Genomic DNA, 7,530 nt, shown 5'->3' with positions numbered 1-7,530 from the left:
TTATTTTTTTTCGGCAGTTTTTGTGGTTTTATTTAAACACAAATAAAACACGCACGCAAGCCATCTACTCATTCTCTTTACGCGCAGCCTGGCGTTGGGACTGGTGACGCTGAAGGCCAGCTGTGCTGCTCTTTCTACGATGGCTTTTCGGTTCTTGGAGGAAACATTGTGAGCAATTTCAGCACAGTAAGATTTGTTGCACATCAGCAGCACCTCCAGCTCCTTGACGTTGTGGACCAGAAACTTCCGGAAGCCGCTAGGCAGCAAGTGCTTGGTTTTCTTGTTGCTCCCGTAACCAATGTTGGGCATCAGGATCTGGCCCTTGAATCGTCTACGCACCCTGTTGTCAATACCTCTGGGTTTCCGCCAGTTTCGCTTAATCTTGACATATCGATCTGACTGGTGCCAGATGAACTTCTTGGTCCTCTTTTTGACGATCTTGGGCTTCACCAGAGGTCGGAGGGCAGCCATGATGCCGCAAAGGAGATGGCAGCCACCTCGCAGGTAGCGCCGAGGAAGAAGGAAGGGGCGGTGGCGCGCCAAGTACATAAATTTTTAACTTCTGTTCCTAGTTTCCACTTGGCTGGCAGGTGCATCTAAGCATCAGTTGCTGACTACAACCTGCTCTAAATGGCGGTGAGGTCAGAAGTCAGCTGGTCCCACGAGGAGCCGCAGAAGGTGAGAGACAGAGATGGATAAGCACACCATGTAGAGAAAGTGGGTATTTATTTAGTGGATTATGGATGGGAAAGGGAAAGGGGGAAGGGGAGAAGGGAAAGAGCAAAGAGAGGCAGGGGGTGGGGGTAAGAGGAGAGGAGTCATGGCAGAAGCTACTTCTTCAGAAGAGAGATGAAAGGAAGAGCGCTTGCAGGCTGGAAGCAGAAGGAAGGTCTGTTTGCCTTGGCAGACTGGGGAGGGAGTGGGTGGAGCTTGCCTCTTAAAGGGACAGGTCAGACCATTACAGAATAGAGGTGAAAAGCTCCAAGGCAAAATATAAATGAAGAGAAACAGGTTAGATTAAGTTATCAGAGCTAGTGGGACAAGCATAAGCTAAGGCCTAGCATTCAAAACTAACATTAGGTCTCCATTTCTTTATTTGGGAGCTGGGGGGTGGCCGAAAAGAAAGCCTGCTACAGTCTATGGCTCTCAGAGCTGCTCCATGTGGTGGGGGGACAGAGAGGAAGGGGTATGTTAGCAGTTGTCAGAAAGCAGTCTCCACTACCCCAGAGGGAGAGCCCTTAGAGGACTTGTGGTCAGCAGTCAGCAAGGGCTAAGTCAGCTGGTGACTACAGCCAGAGACTCCCTGCACTGGGAACAAACACATCCAGCCTCAGGAGCTTGGAGACCCCACAGGGAACCCCCAGGAGCTAACTTCTAGCTTGAGACTTTGGGCAAGTCCTGGAAACCCTTCATTAGTCAGCTAGAAAGATCAACCACCCATCGCCTCCCTCTTCCGTCCCAAACAACACTGCGTGTCAAGCACCCACCATGAAGCTCTCATCAAAGGGATGGCTACTCCTGGGGAAAATGGGGGTGGCTATGGTTAAAGTACATTATGTACATGTACGGCATTCTCAAAGAATAAATCAAATTCTTTCATTAAAGAAATAGGAGAAATCTCAAATGACATGGGGGGAGGAGGTACAACATTCCACCCCAGGGTCCAGAGGAATGCCTCCGTCCTCAGTCTGTCTGCCTCTGACCACAGAACAGCACTCTAGAGAGCCCTTTAGTGGTATCCAGGCTGTCTTGGCTGACCTCATTCTGGGTCTCAGTTTCCCCATCTGATCCCCTTCTGGGCCTCAGTGTATGGGTGCACTGGAGATGCTCTCTGGAGGGCTTAGGTATGGGATGGAGTCTGTTTGCACTTGCAAACAAGTGTAGGTGGGGGAGCGGGGGTGTTATATGTGGGTGTGGGGATGGCCCAGAGTCCAGGCAGGCTCCCTGGGGCTGTGCACTTCCTGCTTCCCTTTGCAGTTCTGCACCGAGGCCTTTGGGATATTTTTAGGAAGCTCTGGCACCTTCCAGGTTGATTCCTTAATGCTACAGCTGACAAAGATGTGGGAAAGCTGAGTTGCTGATCTGGAACTGCTGTGTGCTCACCAGGGAGCGAATGGGGGAAGGGTGGGTGTCAAAGACAGAAAAGGTGTCTTCCTGTTCTCACTCACACATCATTCATCAGGGTGCGTCCAACAGCCCATGAACTTCTACCCACACACTAAGCCATTCTCAGGGGGTAGCAGCGGGGTGTCCTCTAACTCAAGTCAGTTCCCGTGCCTTCTACCTGCAGATAGTGTCTATTCACCCCACAGGCTGAGGGCTCAGTCCCAGGACTCCTCCCCCACTCCAGGTGCCAATCGTAAGCCCTAGGCTGATAGCATGCCCTTTCTCCAATGAAGTATAAATCAGGGATTCTCCCGGTTCCTGCTCCGTGTTCAATTAATTTGCTAAAATAGCTTACAGAACTTGGGGAAACATTTCACTTAGGTGTGCTCATTTATTATAGAGAATAAATGAAGGATTCAAATGAAAGACCAGATGAGAGAGATGAATAAGGCAAGATCGGAAATAGGAAACATCTTAAATATGTGTGTGTGTGTGTGTATACACATATATATGTAAAATTTCATACAATGTATTTTAATCATATCAAGCCTCTACTTTTCCTTTACTCCTCCCAGATCCACCCTCACCTCCTTGCCCCTTCCCCCTTCACATCCTTTAATTTTTATAATTCATCAAGTCCTGTTTGTGCTCATGTGGGGGGGGGGGGCATCCACTCGAGCATGCTCAACCTTCCTGAAGCTATTCCTTCCCGCCCCTAGAAGCAACCAGTGTCAATTGCTGCTCAGTGACAGGCATGGGCTCGTGTAGAATGTTGGCTAATCGTGTACTCGTCGCATACAGGTGACCACAGGTGCCGTGAGCTCCTGAGGGTAGCAGTCCTAATGTGTCCAGAAGGCCCTGCTTCTCTCCAGTGCTCCCCAGTCTCTGGTTCTTACAATCCTTGCTCCCCACTCCCACAGTGGTCCCTCCCTGAGCCTTGGAGAGGTGAGATATAGATGTCCAATTGTGACCAACTGAGCACCAGGTGGGGAGCTGCTACTTCTTCTCTGGTCATGCATCCCCACTCCACCCTATACTTCCCTGTGATTGGTAATCTGGAAGCCTCCTGAATCTGGTTCATCTGGGTCCCTTGGAGGCTTTGGTAGGTGGTATAACTGGTTAAATCCTTACCCATCAGAGATCAACTCGACCTTCAGCTCCTCTATCTTCCCCAGAGCTTGGGGTCAGTCCTCCGTCACTAGAGTCTTGGCTGGTGATGGCTTCCACCCTGACTCTGTCTAGGGAGCAGTGACCTGTCATGTCATTAGTGTACAAAGACGTTCTATCACTCTGGAGATACTAAAGGTTTTCTGAACTGTGTGCCAGGTAACGAGACAAAAATACATCTAGTTCTTCTTACATCACGGTGCCACAGCGGAAGTCCGGGGAGTTTGCGTGCAGAGTGAGGTACTTGATGTGCTGGGTGAGACTGGTTGACTGTTACAGAGCAGGATCTCCTCAGAGTGTCCTGGAAGGATGCTCTTGTACATGTATGTATGCATAATACATGGGAAGCCAATGGTGGCATGGGACATCATAGATATGTCTTGGGATTTTTTTTTTCTCTCTATTCCAATAAGTACCTCTTGTGCTCTACTGTGCTCAGACCACGTGTCATGAAGCTCGCTTCTTTGGGGGGAGGGGTGTAGACAGTCTCACAGTCCAGGCTGGCTGTGTAGCCAAAGATGATTTTGAACTTCAGATCCCCTTCCTACCTTCCAAGTGCTGAGATTAGAGACAAGCACCATTCTACCTGGCTTTTGAGGTGCTGGACATCTAGCCCAGGGCCCAGGTGAGCTCATGACTAACTCCACAACATTCTCAGGCCAGGGCCCATAGATTTACCTCTCTTGACCCAGCTGTTCATTCTGCAAATGTGTGCCCAGTACCTGCTCTGTGCGTTCCCTGAACTGTGTACTGGGAACTGAGATGAACCAGACAGATGCCTGCCCTTGGGGCCTTGAGTGGCAGAACTGAGAGGGTAACAAAGAATGAGGGTATGCTAAATAATGTTGACTGAGGTTTCTGTCCTGCCTGACTCCCGCAGAAGTCCCGAAGAAATCACATAGAGATCTGCATTACTTATAAACCAATTGGTCTAGTAGCTCAGACTTCTTACTAACTCTTATAACTTATATATAAGGGTGGGTCCTGGGGAAGGAGGCTTTTAGATCACTGATCTTCTGGAAGGAACACAGGGGTAAGATGTGGTGAGAGAGTGGCCGTTCCCACTCCTGACCCAGTTCCCACATCAACAAAAAAGATCAGCTAACACAGCTCCAAGCTTGTAATAAGAGTCCTTTCTACACGGCTCCTCTCCAGTTCTGTTCTAGTTCCATCCCCGATGACGATGGAGCAGACATCTACGGACTCTGACCCTTTCCACTCTGCCTTACACTCCAAGACCCCAGGATACCTTCAGATCTGCATCTGCGCCTAGGAAGCCCCACTGTGACTCCCAGGACACACCTGGACACGCCACCCCCCACTTACTCCACTCATAACATCTCGAGTCAGCCCCCTCTGTGGACCTGAACTGCCGGCTGCTAAAATGGCCAGGGGCTTCCCAGCAAAGAAGCCCTTTCCTCCTACAAGCCTGTCTCCAGAGGACACGTCCAGTGACTGTTCCAGGGTACGTCACTACAAAACACCAGCCCCATGCTATTTGCCCGTGTGTCTTTCCTGCCCCTTGTAGATTTTCCTTCTCTTCAAAGGTAGGACTCTTCACAATCCCTTACCCCACTGACTGACCTACCCCTCACTCAGGTTTCTAAAAAGGGGTACTGGGTGGCAGAGAATCGTTGCTGCCCACTGCCTGAGCCAAGACCACTGAACTATGCCCCATCTCCAAAGAAGCCCAATAAGATAGGTTATGTATGGACGAGAAACAAGACACTGAGGCACCAAATGGACAGAACAGAGATAAGAGAATCTTCAAGAGGGTCAGAATAGGCCCCTGGAGCTCAGGTAGTTGTTTCCCCAGGCACATCCAACCTTTTGACGTTGAGAGACAACGTTGCCATCTACAAAGTTCTTGCTTAAAAACCTCACAATTGAGTTACAAAACTACACTGTAAAAACGCCTCCAGAGCAGAGCCATGGTGGTGCGCACCTTTAACCCCAGCACCTGGGAAGCAGGTGCAGGTGGATCTCTGTGAGTTTGAGGCCAGTCTGGTCTACAGAGTGAGTTCCAGGACAGCCAGGACTACACACACACACACACACACACACACACACACACACACCTTCTCTATAATGTCTTTCTGAAAATGAAGAGGACTACAGGGATCCCCTTATCTGAAGTTTTACTTCCAGGCCTCAATTACTGTACAACTACAGTCCGAAAATATTAAATAAGAAATTCAAGAAAGACTTCATAATTGCTAAATAAAATTCTATCACAGCAATCCATCTCCTTCCTAGTAATTGCTGTTAATCACTTATGCTGTCTAATTTAATCATTTAATTTTATCACAGGAATGCATATGTAGGGGAGAAACAGCCTTTTTAGGGTACAGTACTATCGATGGCTTCAAGGCATCCACCAGGGATCTCAGAACACAGCACACATGGACGAGGAGAGGTACTGACTGCACACTGAACTGGTAGCTAGAGAAGAGCCCAGAAATGGCAGCCTGAAGGTGGGGGGGTGGTCCCAGGAGAGGTCAGCGGTGAAGACCCTCCACAGAAAGTCAGGCCAAGGAGCCTTGTGCTCACCATCAAGGGTCCTATAAAAAGTTAAAAGAAAGAGTGGCTCTGGTTGAAAGACAATGGCCTTCATCTGCAAGGTGCAACCCTGAAGTATCTTTGTAACATACCAAGCAGTTCAACGATAGCATCTTAGCTTCCAGGAAACAGATCTCAGGCTCCCTTCAGGGAGTAGGAATCGAAACATGGGTGTTTCTATACAGACCTTGGGTGTGTTCACACGCTACATGAGTATACACTGGAAGTGTGTGTCAGAGTAAACCTAGATGTTAGATAGCTCTCCATAAATCACTTGCATTTTCATTATTTTTTTATTTTTTACAGATCTTATGAAGCAAGCACTGAGCTGTTCTCAAGGACGTTGTCTAATGGATGGCCTTGGTAGATTCAGTTGTCTCTCTCCTAAGTGAAGTACAGGCCTGCTTCCGGCTTTATAGTGTACTCTGGTGCCTCCCGTATATGGTCAGTCAGTTGTCATCCAACCCTCTTGACATCATTGTGTGGGAGTTAGCACTGGCAACGGAGTGCTGGTACTGTGGCCGTTGAGACTTCTGTGAATGTTAAACTGTCCTTCATCTCAGGGCGAGGGACCGCATGTCCTCCACCAGTATTCTCAAACCCAAGAAGGTAGGAAGGATCTTAAACCATCTTCTACTCACCAATCTTTGACAATGTGTTTATTGGCGTGTGTTTTAGTGACCCTGGCTTTAACCCCATTTGTATGTGTGTGCACCAATTAGAGGTAATGGTATCTGGAGGTATTTCAGAGTTGGTACACATTGGAAAATCTGTTCCTGGAGCCAAGCAGTGGTGGCGCATGCCTTTAATCCCAGCACTCGGGAGGCAGAGGCAGGCGGATCTCTGTGAGTTCGAGGCCAACCAGGTCTACAAGAGCTAGTTCCAGGACAGGCTCCAAAGCTACAGAGTAACACTGTCTCTATTAAGAAAAAGAAAGAAGCAAAATCTGTCCTTGACCTGTGTGAGTCTGTGTGAGAAACAGAACCAGCTCTCCTTACTGAATGTCAAGGAAGAGAGAGGGACTGAGAAACCAGGAAAGACAGATGCCCCACTCACTCATCTACAAGCCATCTGGGTTTGTGAGGCCTCAGGATGCTCTACTGAGTCCGGCAGAGCTACACTGGAGGTGTGATGAGGATGGAGCCAGCAGAAATCCGTCAGAAGTAGAATGTTTCTGCTTTATGAAATGAAACTTCCTTTCCCGCCACATCTCAAACTCACCACCTTCAAGGGTATCCCAGTGCCCAGTTCTAGGTCCTCCTCTCCAATCTGTGGCATACCCACTGGCTCTTCTCACTCAAGAAAACTGGATGGGGCCAGTATAGGAGTGTACCATCCCCGAGGTGGGCTACATCAGCCTCTGAGTGCTCAGTCCACTCCACTTTTTTTTTTTTCTGATTTTCCAGACAATGCCAGTTTCCCAGTTTGAAAGCAGAGGACTGAGACGCTTCACTTCTGATGCAAGTTCAGGTAGAGGCAGAGTCCAATGAGGCTTGAGGTGGGGGCTGGGAAGAGAGCAGCCTGGCTTCCAGGTGCTGACAGTGTGGCAGAGAACCGCAAAGGCCCCTGAAGAGGAAGCAGAGGCGGTGCTGAGGGGACTGGGCAAAGAGTGAGTGGATCCGGCATCTGCTCCCTGCAGTCCTGCCTGCTGTGGTTTACATAAACGCTCTGCTCCTCAGCCGTCTTCATGGGAAAGGC

General features: G+C 49.2%; 1 pseudogene; it reads right to left on the bottom strand.

Annotated features, from left to right (window-relative positions):
• Window positions 1-530, bottom strand: LOC125403907 (large ribosomal subunit protein eL32 pseudogene; annotated as a pseudogene).
• Between the last annotated feature and the right edge of the window lie 7,000 nt (window positions 531-7,530).

The sequence above is a fragment of the Myodes glareolus genome, chromosome 6, assembly GCF_982192425.1.
Source record: "Myodes glareolus chromosome 6, mMyoGla1.1, whole genome shotgun sequence".
Classification (NCBI taxonomy): Eukaryota; Metazoa; Chordata; class Mammalia; order Rodentia; family Cricetidae; genus Myodes; species Myodes glareolus.
This window is presented reverse-complemented; position numbering and strand designations above follow the sequence as displayed.